This window comes from Trichosurus vulpecula, chromosome 4, assembly GCF_011100635.1.
Source record: "Trichosurus vulpecula isolate mTriVul1 chromosome 4, mTriVul1.pri, whole genome shotgun sequence".
Lineage (NCBI taxonomy): Eukaryota > Metazoa > Chordata > Mammalia > Diprotodontia > Phalangeridae > Trichosurus > Trichosurus vulpecula.
The window spans coordinates 202,534,572-202,550,087 of record NC_050576.1 but is presented as its reverse complement, the minus strand read 5'-3'; positions in this window follow the sequence as shown (position 1 = coordinate 202,550,087).

Genomic DNA, 15,516 nt, shown 5'->3' with positions numbered 1-15,516 from the left:
CTGAAAAGACTTTAGCCTAAAAGGGCCTGGGTCTCCCAATGCATTCCTGGCCATCTCCAGTCATCCTAGTGAATATCAGGCCACTGGACCCACATGGCTCTGGAGGAGAAAGTAAGGCTGGTGCTCTTGCACAGCCCTCCCTCACTCAAATCAAAGTCAAATGCAAGTCATGTCATCATTTCCCTGATGTCATGGTCCTCTTTGAGAATGAAGGACAAACGCAACAATCTAGGTGTCTTGTATGTATATGTGGACCCTACCAAATAGAAGCACATTGATTTTATATTAGGCAAGAACTCTCAAAGACCCTCTGTGATTATCTCTTAGGCCCTGAGTTGCCCCTATCTGATGAATATTTCTCACATTTGTCATTTTAAAGATGTTGTTGTTCAGTCAATCAGTTGTGTCTGACTCTTCATGACCCCATGGAGAGAAATATCCATGGGGGTTTCTTGGCAAAGATACTGGAGTGGTTTTCCATTTCATTTTCCAGTGGATCCTTTTGTCAAGCAATCAGAGGTTAAGTGACTTGCCCAGGGTCACAGAGCTAGGTAGGGTCTGAGGCTGGATTTGAACTCAGGTTTTTCTCACTCCAGACCTAGTACTCTACCCACTGAGCCACCAGCTGCCTCAAAAATTAAGACATGGGCACTTTCAAATTGATTCCCTAACTTCCCAAACATTGCACCACCATCCTTTTATCATTTCAAAGTGAATAATCTGCTTTGTGGATGATCTATGGCATAATTTTGATGCAGGGATGGCTTTCCACTATGACTCAATATGCTCCCTGACTGTTTCACTATCTGGCATTAGAATAATGCAAGTTAATTTGAATATTCTCCTTGACTCAACAAAATTAGGAAAGTATAACTGCCTCTTAAAAATTACCATGCATTATAAAACCAAACATAAGTGATTTTTTTTATTATGTGGTTGTTTAGATTACACAGGACACATTAAGTCTCTTCCACAAGCATGGATGAGCCAGGCATGGTGATGAGACTAAGACTGGTGGATCACTTGAGTTCTGGAGTTCTGAGCTTCAGTAGAGCTAAAGCTGATCTGATCTCTGCATTTAATATGGCACCTATTACATGGTGAGCCTCCAGGACATAGGGGCCACCAGGCTGCCTAAGGAGTAGTGAAACAACACATGAAAGCTTCCATGCCAATTAGCAGTGAGATCAGGTCCATGAATGGCCCCTCCACTTGACCTTAGGCAAGATAGAGAGACCCTGGTCTCCAAAAAAAATTACCAAAAAAATGGATGGACGATTTATATAGAGATGGTTTACACCTAAGTACACTAAAAATTTGAGTTTTGATGAAATAGAATGTGGACACATAGCCCAATTTTATAGCCTTTCTTGGCTGGGTGCTATTCTGTGATTCAGGAATCTAGACTGTAGCAAATACAGAAGTCAACTGCCACAGAGTTCACATCATCAATTTGAATTGTCACCAAAACATGCTAAGAATGTATCTGGGAGACAAGAGTATGTGCACAGAGGAAGATGAACAGCCATTAATGGGGGCCAGTAGATCGCAGTACCGTCCACAATGCCAGCAGAATGGAATGCTTGCTGTTTCTTTGGGGTTAGTTGCCCTGTACAGCCCAGCCAGGAACATTAACAGTTTTTTTGGCAGGTGTCCCAGGAAGTAGGCTGCTGTCTACTTACACGTCCCCAAATAGCTCCACTTATCTCCATTCAATCAACAGTGGATTGCTAAACAAGGCAGCCTTGAAAGGAGGCATCGGGAGCTCAGGAAAGGTTCCAATGGACAGTCTCAACCCGACCAAGTTCTGGAGAAACTATAACTTCTGAAGCAGTCCTATTCCCTGCAATGAAGAAAAAGACAGTTGGGATACTTGGGACACTTTCAAGCTGAGTAACCACAGACAGATTCCTTAACCTCCCTAGAGTTATAGTTTCCTAATCTCTAAAATGGGGATAATAATAGCTAACATTTATATAGTGCTTTAGAGTTTGCAAAGTACTTTTATTATCTCGCTTGATCCTTACAACAACCCTAGGAGGTAGGTACTATTATTATAGTCCCAATTTTACAGATGAGTAAACTGAGGTAGACAGCAGTTAAGTAATTTCCTTGTAGTCAGACAGCTAGTAAGTATCTGAGGTCACGTTTGAACTCAGATCTTCTTGGCTCCAAGTCCAGCATCCAATCCGTTGTACCACCTGTACTATCAACCTCACGGGATTATTTCAAGAAAAATGCTTTGAATTATTGAAATATGAATTATTGGTATTATGAGGAGGAATAAGAAGAAGGAACAGAAAATCAGAGCTAATTTGGAATATGTCCAGAGGATCCCAAGCAGGATTGATCTAATTATTTTGGCCTAAATCAGGCTTTGGGCATCAGCGAAATAGTTCTGAGACTCTAGGAGCTGTGAATTCCTTCTGTGCTTTAATCATAATGTCACGTTTTAATTTTTTTCTAGGTTTTTCATGTCCTCCAGTTATATTCTCCTAGGCCACAGCAAAAGAAAAAAAATCAGTATGAAATAGGAACAGAACACCAGTAATTTCCATAAAAGAAAGAAAATGCCCCCTTGAGGCCAATACCAGGAAAACTCAATACCAATGTCGACATATAACTGGCCACTTGGTTAATCCACATTTTTCATCAGAACACCAAATTATCAAGGATCACAAACAGAAATCCCTGCAGAAGGCCACCTTCAGGAACAAACCTAGGCCAGAGGTTAGTCAGAGGTTTTGCTGCTACCAAAAGGAAGCTGAAGTCAAACTCCTATAAGCTATGCCTTGAAGGCTTTTTCAACCAGAAAGTAGGCCATACATGTTCAACTCAACAACTCCTTATTAAGAGTCCACTATGTTTCAGACACTTATGGGTACAATGACAAAAAGTGAAAACAGACCCAGTCCTCAAGGAGCTTATATTAGCTTTTTCAGTAATTTTTTAAAAAGTAGTCACTATTACTTTTTCTGCAGTTCAATGAGCATCCTGGAACAACATTTCAAGGAACGTAGGCTCCCCTTCTCCCCTATTTACCCTCCCCCTAAACCTGTCAGTGACTGAAAGCTGGCAGATATCCAAGGGGAAAAAAAACTAGGTTATCTCAGATGTTATGTATCTGGGTTATGCTTAAGAAGCAGAGGTAAATATTAACCATGGCTTAGTGACAGCAGAATAAAAATCATTATTGATAGCCCTGGGATTAAAAATGAGGATAATAGCATTAAAATGAAATATTACATCTTGATCATTGGGCTCCAGAGGCAATCTGTCTTCCGTTGGAGTATGTTTCCAACAGGAGAGAGATGATAACTGCATCTGATGAACTTTAGGGACTGGAAGAGTTGGGAGAAGGGGGGAGGGGGAATGTAGTAAAGACTATTTTAAAATTTAAAACATTTTTTAAAAGCTGATATTGCATCTGTTGGACTTTGGGTGACTGGGGAGTTGGGAGAAAGGACGGGAGACATGGTAAAGGTTATTTTTTAATTAAAAAAATTTTTTTAATCAAGTAGGTCTGGCATTGCCCAGAAGTTAGTTTCATTTTAATAGTCTTCCTTTTAGAACATGATTGTTATAGGTTTTTTTTTAATTCCTTGTCTGGCTTAGGACATGAGAGGAGACCAGGATCCACTCTGCTTAGAAATCAATGAGTGATTCTGCGTGGAAGGTGGCTCACCTTCGGTTCTTGCTCTATCAATTCAATTCAACCCTCATGTATTGATTGCCTATTATTCCAGGCATCACCTGCTTTAAGTGTAAGGAGAAAACCAAAGTGGGAATAGCATTTCATTTCAAAATGGAAAGGTACCAGATCCTCCTGAAAAGAAGTCAGAATGGAATCTTATCTCATTAATTCAAGCTAGGATGGTTCCAGTTATCCAGTAAGCAGAAGGTGGTGACCAATATGTAGTAGGGTTAGAAGTAAGGAAGGACAAAGAGAAGGCCAAGCCTAAGTACAACCACAGGGTAGCCAGCTGGTATCTGTCAGATATTGACGTTCAAACTGTAAACCTGCTCAGAAAAGGTGTTGACAAAAGGACAAGAGGAGGAACACTGAAGGGGAAATGTAAGGAAGGAGCCTGTTACCATTTACTAAAGCTTCTTTTCCCAAACTCAAAGGATGTCAGAAGACCTATGCGACATGGGGCAAGTTGATTTACCTGAGTTTCCTTCTCTTGTGAAATAAAGGGGTAGATAATATCCAAGGTATCGCCCAGCTTCTTTTCTCTACTTCACAGGCATTCTGTGGGAGATAGGACATCTGTGAGCCAAGATCAATTGCTTTGTTGAAATTTCTCCCCATAAGTCATTTTTAAACACAGTTTCCAAAATTTCTTGCTGTATTTCTAAAACATGGCACAGACCGAAACCTACATCCCAGGATACACAAACAACAGTCTTATAAAAGTCTGCAGCATGACACCAAACTATAGAGCAGTTTGCGGAGAAAGAAAAAAGGGGAAAAAGTTTTCACTTCCTAACAGTTTCACAGCTATATAGAGAAAGTAGAAAGTGCGTAGGACTGAGTGAATATATCTGGAAAATCCCAGTTCTACCACAAATTATGTGACTTTGGGCCACTTACTTCATCTCTTTAGGCCTCACCTTTTTCTTCCTCTGTAAAATAAGGGGGTTTGACTATATAGAATCCCTTCTGGCATTAGGAGACTAGGAGACACCTCCCCCCTTTTCTCTTCCGCTTCCCTGCCCCCAGCACAGGCATCTCTTTTTGTCTATGCCCACACTACTGAAACTCTTCAAAGGATTCATTCAAGGGCTATTAACATAGCTAGTGCTATAATAAAGTTGAGAGATCATAGGGGGAATCTAATTGTCATTTTTTTCTCCTAGGATGGGACCCAACAGGGGTCAATTAGCATCATACAGAATATAATTGTGCCACATACATGGACTGAACACCTAGCTCTAGCCAGCTGCCTTGTAAATGCAAATGCATGATCAAACCGATTCGATGAAAGAGTATGGAGGGAGGGCTGAGTACAAACAATCCCCACTATTGGAAAACCAACTCAAAGCATGTCTTATTCATAGGGTGACTTTTGCACAGGAAGGATAGCACCCCAGTTTCTCAACTGCTAACATAGTAGAAGAGGCAGCATGATTTAGGGAGATAGGGCACTAGGCTTAGAATTAGGAAAACACGGATTCAAATCTGGTCTCCAACATTTATTTGTTATGTAACCACAGCTAAATTTCTTGACCTGTATGTCTCTAAAGCAACTTCCTAGTGCTTATATATGGGTAAAATGTAATCTGTTTTGATAGAGGATATTCTCACATCAAAGGTCTCTAGAAATCAGGACTTTACGTTTCATAGAATATAATGGAAAGGGGAGTGGTTCTAACCTGAGGTAGAATTTTAGCTAAAAATTCTTTTCTCTTTTCCTCTCATTGTCTAAGACTGAGATTGTATTCTTTTTGGAAGCTGTGATGTAATAGTTGATTGACCCTAAAGGCTAATTACAGTTTTCTCCCTCATATACGTGCATAAAGGTACAAACAGGAATTTCTTTGGATTATATTGACTACAAGAGAAACCATTTCTCCACCCCCTCCCTTCCCACTCAGGTTTGTCTAATCAGTTTCTCTCTCTCTCTCTCTCTCTCTCTCTCTCTCTCTCTCTCTCTCTCTCTGTCTCTCTCTCTCTCTCTCTCTCTCTCTCTGGGTCTCTCTCTCTCTGTCTGTCTGTGTCTCTCTCTCTCTCTGTCTCTCTGTCTTTCTCTCTCTCTCTCTCTCTCTCGCTGGAAAAGATAATCAAGAGTGAAGGAAGAAGACAGCATTGTAATTTCTTCTTCCTTTGGTGTAACAGAAACATGGTCTGCAGGGTCCTCTCTGCAGATTTTAATTAAAGTTTGATCCAACCCAGCTGCCACCACGAATCTGGATTACCTTGAGCTTCAAGGAAATAAGGACTGATGGAGTCTTAATTTCTTTGGATTCGCTTCAAATGTTTCTTTACAGGTTAAACTATCTCTTTAATTCTTATCCAAACTCTTCCATAGGTGGGGGATGTTTTATTACTATAGGTTTGCTAGGGTTAGTGGACTACAGCTGCCTTATTTCTTTGTTCTGGATCTTCCTCATGTAGGAGATTAGGAATTTAAGGCCAGTCACACACACACACGCACACCTCTCTGTCTCTCTGTCTCTCTCTGTCTCTCTGTCTCTCTCTGTCTCTGTCTCTCTCTCTGTCTCTCTCTCTCCTTTACATGAAAGGCAAGAAAACTTGTAACCATGGCAACACTGCAAGTAGCCTGAGCTGAGGGGCTGTCTCCACAGCAAAGGAAACTCCAACCCTGACTTTAAGCTAAACTGAATGTTTCTTGTCCAGCCATGTAAAGACAAAGTTTTCTGTGCCCTCAGGAAGGTGATTGTACCATACAAGTAAGCTAGCCTAGAGACTTTTGCAGTGTTGAGAATTGAGGAGCTTTCACCGTTGCCTCTACCATCAGTAATTCAACTCCAAAAAAGCTTCTGGAGTTTGGACTAGGCTGAACATCAATCATAACTGGGGCAGGTCAACCAAGGATTTGCCCTAGGATACTGAAGACACCGGCAGGTCTTCTGCAGAAGAAAAACACTTTAGCACCTAACTGACAAGAAGAGTTGATTAAAGCTGAAAGTTAAGCTTCCTCCTCCCACCCTGGCAGCTCCTGGCTTGCCTGGCACCCATGTAAACTCCTCTATAGCCCAGTCAAGTCCAGGCCAACCCTTCCCCCTATCTTCCCCACTGCCCCTTGCAATTAGAAGGGAGAGATCAATGTTTGGGTTTGATAATGGCCATTGGCCACCATCCCATTGCCCCCTAGGTTACTTTGTATTGTACTAGACATAAAAATTGCAAATCTCTTCTGAATTAAAAAGCCAATAGAAGCATGTTTCAGAGCAGCAGACGCTCTCCATTCAAAACTATACAGTTCTTATGGTTACAGCAAACTGAAGACTTTTAGACTAGGCTCAACAAGTCAGTGATTCTACTTCATGGAAATTCCTTTAGAGTAGTAATTCTCAGCCTTTGGGGAGTGACATGGTACTATGGTAAAGAAAACACCTGACTGGGAGGTGGGAGCTCTGGGTTCCAGTCCTTGATTCTGCCAACCTTTGGGGAAGATACTTCATCCTTCCAGGTCTCAGTTTCCTCATCTGTAAAATGAGAAGGTTTGACTAAGTTCTCTTTCAGTTCTAAAAATCCAGGTTCATGTTATGTGATTTCAGTGTCCCCAATCTGTCTTCTAAAATATTCTGCAACATCTACTTTAAGGACCTAAGTGAATTCAAATGTTTTTTGTTTTGAAATTTTCACAGTGTCCTTCTCAAGAAAATTGGAAATTATCCCAAGCTTTCATAAAATTGGACTAGGAATCACCCCTCCAGAGGCAAAGCCAGCAGGGAGATTGAGGGTAGACCACTTGGTCTGTTCATAAATTGGTCATCTTATTCCCCTCCATCCTGACTACATCATTGATTATCCATACTTAAGTGAGAGAGAGGGTGGGCAGGGGGAAACAGTTCTTGGCACTGCAAACACCCTAACCAATGGTTTCCTATAAATTTAAAACTGGCATTGGAAATCAGCATTTCAGCTACAGTTAAGATTAGATACTAATCTCTGAAGAACGGCAAGTTTCTCCTATTTTGTTGCCAAGGAAATGGATACTATTTGTAACATTATTCTAACAAAAGGAAATAAGAGAAGAGAATGATTTATCAATCTTTATCTTAAGGAATGACAATTTTTTTAAAAAAAAAGTCACTTCTCTAATCAGTAATGCTCTAAGAACACCCATGCCTCTGGTTTCCCTAGCTTCCTTCATCAATTCCTTATTTGTAAAACAAGCTGGAGAAGGAAATGGCAAACCCTTCCAGTATCTTTGTCAAGAAAACGCCAAATGGAGTCATGAAGATTCAGACACAACTGAAATGACTGAACGACAACAGCTTCCTTTCAAGGCTTAGCTCATATCTCCTCTTCTCTCAGAAGCCTTGCCTGGTTGCATTGGTTGTTAGTACTCTCTCCCACAGTAACTTATCACATACATACTTAACTGTTTCAATTGGAAGCTGTGTGGCACAGTCCATAGAGTGCTGGACTTGAAGTAAAGAAGATCTGAGCTCAAATCCAGCTTCAGACATTTACTGGGCTATGTGACCCTGGACAAATCACTTAACATCTTTCAGCCTCAGTTTCCTTGGCTGTAAAAAGGAGATAATAGCACTTACCACATTGGGTTGTTATGAGGATCAAATGACATAGCACATGTGAAGTGCTTTACAAACCTTAAAGTGCCGTATAAACGCTAGCTATCATCATTATCTATGATGCTTAAAAAATTCAAGAGACATAGTTTCTGGGTAATTAATCATTTGTTTATAATGCTAGCATTTTATTAATAAAAGGAATAGTCATTTGATGATCTCTCTTGGACCAAAGACAACCCATGGTGGTGGACTCACAGTTTATATGTCCTTGGAAAAGGGGGTACACCTGAGGGTGGTAATCAACTCTGACTGGTTAACAAGTAATGAGAGAATGAATATTATAATGAGAGGCAGGCTTATTCCAATAAGGATGTGACACTGAACACCCAAATTTTGGTCAGATAGACACCAATTTACATATCACCTTTCTGACAAAAGGGAGTATCCACATTTTCCCAGATTGGTCTGAGTAAACACAATGAACAGGAATTCACCCATTTGCCTAAACTCAGAATTTCTTGACAGGGTAAATCTTTGGCCAAGATTTTCTACATTGGTTGATTTCTAGATGAGGAAACAGAAAAGGAAAAACCTTGGCCCTAATTCAATAATTAGTTTTTAATATATGAAAGAAATAATCATTTCTCTCATATGATTCCCAGAAGAATGTAAAGTCCTTGAAAATAAACTGTGTTTTCATTTAAACCTTTTTTATCTCCAGTGCCTAGTCCTGCTACATAATAAGCAGTTAATATATGCTTGGTTAGATTGGCTCAGATTGACTAGAAAAGAGCAAACACCAGAGCATATCTGTTGGCGTGGCCCTGGCTTGAAGTTGCCTTTTCCTGAAGTCTGAATTTCATTGCTAAGCTATCCATCCATCACTGTCCTAATGTCACCTCCACTATATACACCCCTGGGTTTCTACAAAGCACAGATCAATCACTCTCCAAGAAGACTGAATACCCTGCTCGCATACACACACCCATATTGAACTTCACCTTAGTCCTTTTCTTTAAGTGGTACCATAATTTCCATACAAAAGAAGATAATGAAGAGGTGCTTTCGGGTTTCTTCCTTCCATTAGTCTCTTTGAAGCCTTGATGGGGCTTTCTTTCCCCCATAACCTGTGTTTAAAAGGAGGTCTGGAACCACTTTCAGATGCCCCACTTGCAAAAACAGTTATGTTAAGTAACTGATTATTTTAATATGCAAAGAAGAGGTGAGTACACAGAACAGAATTGGGTTTTGAAATTACGAATAATTGTCGTTTTGGTTTTACCTAGGTTTTCTTCCTGATGTTTTTATGAACGTCTTATCTTTGCATATTTAATGTTCATGTAAAACAGTGCTTATGCTTTCTATGATGCTTCGATGCTCTATGAATGTATGTGTTTATATCTGTCAGTGTGAATAAAGTTATCTGTGCTTGCCTTTGATTACTTACAGAACTTTAGGCTGAAAAGCAAAACAATAAAACTTTCTCTTTATTAGCTTGATTTTTAAAAATAGAAATGTGTTCATTTATAAAAAACTATCAAGAAATCATCTTAGAGTGACTAAGAATAACAGAATAGAACAAGGAGTGAAATTTGTTTAATAAATACATGTTGACTGGCATCTCTGGAGGCACTTTTCATACCATGAATACACCAATGAAATTATAGATCCAGACTGCAAGCCCCTTAAACTCCCCTCCCCAGACATTCGCCTTTAGAAAACGTCATAGAATACAAGGTAATGTAACCACACATACTTTCTTTTTTTTAAATTTTGTTTTATTTTTAATTCATGGAATAAAACAAGCATTTCTATTACATATGGTATGATAAAAATGGTATGATATGGTAAATGGTAAAATATGGTATGATAAAAAATATGGTCAAAAACGATTGCATGTGAAACTGCAAGTTTATTATGTACAACTTGCCGTTCCTTTTACATATATAATAAAGTTATCTAAATTTCTTTTTACTTTCTGTCTTATGTGGAAAACTGAATTGGAAATATTGTTTGTTATTTGTCTATGCTAGCCTTTCAGAAAAGCCCCCTTAAACTTTACCAGCCCACAAAACCATTTCCAGACTGTGAAATACTCCCATACCCTTAACAGTATCTTGCCTTTAATTGGGAGCATACCTAAGGGAGAGAGCAATGTTGCTGAGCTGTCCATTTCAGTTCAATCCTTGCTCATAGTCTGATTTCAAGGAATCCTATATACTTTCTTTCAGACTCTACGGCTCCATTCTAATAAGTGTGGCTGAGCTAAGGGGGGGAAATGGCAAAAGGGAAGGCTATAAAAATTCAATTTAAAGGTATCAATTCTTTGCTGACATTAGTACTAAAAATGAAAATGTCAGGGATTAAAAGACAATCAAAAAGCCCCATGCAAAACAATGAGAAGTAGGAATGAAGGAGAATGCACTTCCAGACTTAAGACAATATTATAAATCAGTAATCATCAAAACTCTTTGGTACTGTTAAAAAAATAGAAATAGAGATAAATGGAACAGACAAAGAAGAGTAAGAAATAACTGAGCTCTATGACTTATTGTGTAATGAAATTGAAAAGAATCCAATAAAAAACCTTTTTCACAGCTAGAGGTGATTATAAAAGATAAAATAGACAGTTTTGATTTCATGAAACAGAAAGTTATTGCACAAACAAAATTAATACAAGTAGGATGAGAAGAAAAGACATGGTGGACTTTGAAAAACAAACTATTTATCAAATGTCTCTGATAAGGGTCTGATAGCCAAGATATATAGACAACAGAAAGATGTGAGACCAAAGCCATCCCCCAGAAGATAAGTGGCTAAAGGGAAGGAATAAATGTTCTCTCAGAATGTTTTCAGTGGCTATCCCCCCCATGCCTGGAGCTCTCTTCCTCCTCAACTCTTATCTCCGGACTTCCCTGGAATGTCTCATCTTCTGCAAAAAAAAAAAAAAAAAGGTCTTTCCTGATCCTCCTTAATGCTAATACCTTCCCTCTGTTGATTATCTCCAATTTATCCTGTACACATTTTGCATATAGTTCTTTACTTGTTGTCTCCCCTCCTCAGACTGTAAGCTTTGATTGTTGACAGCAGAAACTGTCTTGTGCCTTTTTTGTCTCCCCAGCACTTAGCATAGTGGCTTCAACATAGAAGGTGCTTAACAAATGCTAACCGACTGACTGACTCACTAGAGAAAAATCACAAACTATTAACTAGTAAATGAAATATTGCTCAAACCACTAATTGCAAGAAAATTATATTTAGGAAAAAAAACCTATGAGACTTCATCTTGCACCTAGCAAATTGACAAAGATGACAAGAAATGGAAATAGTCAATGCTAAAAGCATTGTGGAAAGATGGGCATGTTAATGCATTGTTGGTGGAACTTCGAGTTGATTCAGCCATTTTAGAAAGCAATTTGGATCATGTGAAGAGAGTGAGTAAAGTGTTTTTACTCTTTGAATCAGAGATCCCATTGCTAGGCACATATCCCATGAAATCAATACCTTCCTCCCTTCTTTGCAGAGGTGGGGGACAGTGGATATGGAACATTATAGAAAATGTCATACTTTCTCAGTGAACTGGTTAATTTTGCTGAACTTCTTTCTTCTTTATTAGAAAAGATGGCTTTTTGGGAAGGGAGGGGTACACTGGGAAATGTAGGTGATTTCAAAACAAAAGACAAAAAAAATCTGGGCTTTTTGAAGCAAAAAAAAAATTTACCACTCTGTGGTATATCATCAATTAATCAATAAACATTCATTAAGCACCTACTATGTTCCAGGCACTGTGCTAAGCTGTCATTCCCATCTTTGTACTTAAACATGAAAAAGAATTTCCATCTATTTATACTAGAAGAGTGTAGGTTTGACTGAATCTTTGTTGCCCAATTGAAAATAAAAAGCAGCAGAAGTGATAGTGCTGCTGTTAACAGTGATCAACAATTCTCCAACCTGGCTAACATCAGACCTTTACTTCTAATCTCCCCCTAGTGGAAAGATTAGGAGGACAGTCAGATGATGAAATAGAGAATGATCTTCATTCAGGGTACAGAAAGCTAAATGAAGGATCATGTCCTTTAACTGGAGACTGTAAACCTGGATGTCCTCCAGAAGCAATTATGAAATACAGAATTTTATTTTTCAGCCATATCTCCCTTAAAACTTGACAGTTCACCCAGGTGTGATGGTATACACCTGTAATATTTGCTATTGAGAGACTGAGGCTGGTGGATTGCTAAAGCTTGGTATAGCATTAAGGCAAGATTCATGACCTTGAGGATGACCATGAACATTCCTGAATGGTTCAGAATCACAAAGAATGAAAACCTCTCTATGTAGAAGGCAGAGGAACCATAACATTTATTTAGACTCCAGAGGATCAAATCTGAGAACCAATACCCCCAATTCGATATAGTAGTAATAATATTCCAAAACCAGTAAGCCTACCTCAACGTAGTAACAAGGAAATTATACTCCCCCCCCCAAAAAAAAACCCAAGGAAATTATTACACAGTATTATAGCAAGGAACCAAGTCATGCTATACCCTTCTCCCCTGCTAGGGCCTTCCTGAAAACAATCACTCACAAATCCTAACTCTCGGCTCAGCACGTTCTCTGCAGCTCTGTCTACTCCGAGTTCCTGCTCCTTCTCCTTGGGCTGAATTCCAGTTCCAGTAGCTCTCTGCAGATTCTGCTCTTTGCCCTCCACAACTCTCTTGTTCTGCACTCTCCACCCTGCAGTCTCTCTCGATGGTGGCTCTCCTTCAATGTCTGCTGCCTCAATGTCTTCTTGATGTCTGCTTCTGAATTCTGCTGTTCTCAGTTCTGGGCTCTCTTTTTATACAGTCCTAGCTGGCATCTGATTGGCTAAAACTCAGTTCTCTGATTGGCTGGATTCATGATTGACTAGAACTCAGTGCACATACCATTGGCTCTGGCCTTAGCAACTCCCCTTGAGGTCCTGAGGGCTTCATGCCCACATTGGCTTAGCACCTAGTAACTAGGGGCTTTAGGCCTACTTACAAACAAAGATATAATCAAGCTTTCCCACCTAGGCTTACCTGAGGCCTATTGAATGTGTGGGGAAGATCTTTGATCATATTAGCACTACACTCTGGAATTCTGTTTTTCTTGGAGGCTTTTGATGTAGGCTTTTTCACTTTGTTGACTTCTTCTGGGGGCGGAGCCAAGATGGCAGCTGGAAAGCAGGGACTAGTGTGAGCTCCCCGCCGAGTCCCTCCAAAAACCTATAAAAAATGACTCTGAACCAATTCTAGAACTGCAGAACCCACAAAACAGCAGAGGGAAGCAGGGCTCCAGCCCAGGACAGCCTGGATGGTCTCTGGGTGAGGTCTATCCCACATGGAGCTGGGAGCTGGGAGCTGGGAGCGGAGCGGAGCAGAGCCCAGCTTGAGCAGCTCGGACCAACCAGACCAGGAGCTGGGCGGAGTGGGCCCTAGTGCCCTGAATCAGTGAGCTGTGGCAGTTACCAGACTTCTCAACCCACAAACACCAAAGACAGTGGAGAAGGTAGTGGGAAAAGCTGCGGGAGTGGAAGGAGTTCGAGGTTCTGCCACCACCCCCGGGGCAGCGGAGGTGGGGCAGCTGCAGCTGCTGTTGCTTCCAGCCACAGGCCCACCTGGTAGGAGGAATTAAGTGGCGGATCAGAGCAGGAGTGCACAGCCTGCTGAAGATCTAAGCCCAGTTCGGGCTGGGGGTTCTTGGGGAAGGAGGAGTGCTGGTGTGGCAGAGCCGACGCATCCCCCCCCAAACGTGAAACATAGAACTCTTTAGTTTACAAGCAGTCATACCCCGCTGAAAAACTCAAGGGTCAAGTTAGCTGGTGGGAATATGGCCAGGCAGCGAAAACACACCCAGATTCAGTCTCAGACTTTGAATTCTTTCTTTGGTGACAAAGAAGACCAAAACATACAGCCTAAAGAAGTCAACAAATTATAAGAGCCTATACCAAAAGCCTCCAAGAAAAACATGAACTGGTCCCAGGCCATGGAAGAGCTCAAAAAGGATTTGGAAAAGCAAGTTAGAGAAGTAGAGGAAAAATTGGGAAGAGAAATGAGAAGGATGTGAAAAAACCATGAAAAAGAAGTCAATGACTTGCTAAAGGAGACCCAAAAAAATACTGAAAAATACACTGAAGAAAACAACACCTTAAAAAACAGACTAATTCAAATGGCAAAAGAGCTCCAAAAAGCCAATGAGGAGAAGAATGCCTTGAAAGGCAGAATTAGCCAAATGGAAAAGGAGGTCCAACAGACCACTGAAGAAAATACTACCTTAAAAATTAGATTGGAGCAAGTGGAAGCTAGTGACTTGATGAGAAATCAAGATTTTATAGAACAGAACCAAAGGAATGAAAAAATGAAAGACAATGTGAAATATCTCCTTGGAAAAACCACTGACCTGGAAAATAGATCCAGGAGAGATAATTTAAAAATTATTGGACTACCTGAAAGCCATGATCAAAAAAAGAGCCTAGATATCATCTTTCAAGAAATTATCAAGGAGAATTGCCCTGATATTCTAGAGCCACAGAGCAAAATAGAAATTGAAAGAATCCACCGATCGGCTCCTCAAATAGATCCCAAAAAGAAATCTCCTAGGAATATTGTTGCCAAATTCCAGAGCTCCCAGATCAAGGAGAAAATACTGCAAGCAGCCAGAAAGAAACAATTTGAGTATTGTGGAAACCCAATCAGAATAACCCAAGATCTGGCAGCTTCTACATTAAGAGATCAAAGGGCTTGGAACACGATATTCCGGAGGTCAATGGAGCTAGGATTAAAACCTAGAATCACGTACCCAGCAAAACTGAGTATCATGCTTCAAGGCAAAATATAGACTTTCAATAAAATAGAGGACTTTCAAGCTTTCTCAGTGAAAATACCAGAGCTGAATAGAAAATTTGACTTTCAAACACAACAATCAAGAGAAGCATGAAAAGGTAAACAAGAAAGAGAAATCATAAGGGACTTACTAAAGTTGAACTGTTTTGTTTACATTCCTACATAGAAAGATGATATCTATGATTCATGAAACCTCAATATCATAGTAGCTGAAAGGAATATGCATATATATATGTTTATGTATATATATATGTTTATGTATATATATATGTTTATGTATATATATATGTGAATGTGCATGTATGTATGTGTATATATATATATATATATATATAGAGAGAGAGAGAGAGAGAGAGAGAGAGAGTGGACACAGGGTGAGTTGAAGATGAAGGGAAGATATCTAAAAGAAATAAAATCAAATTAA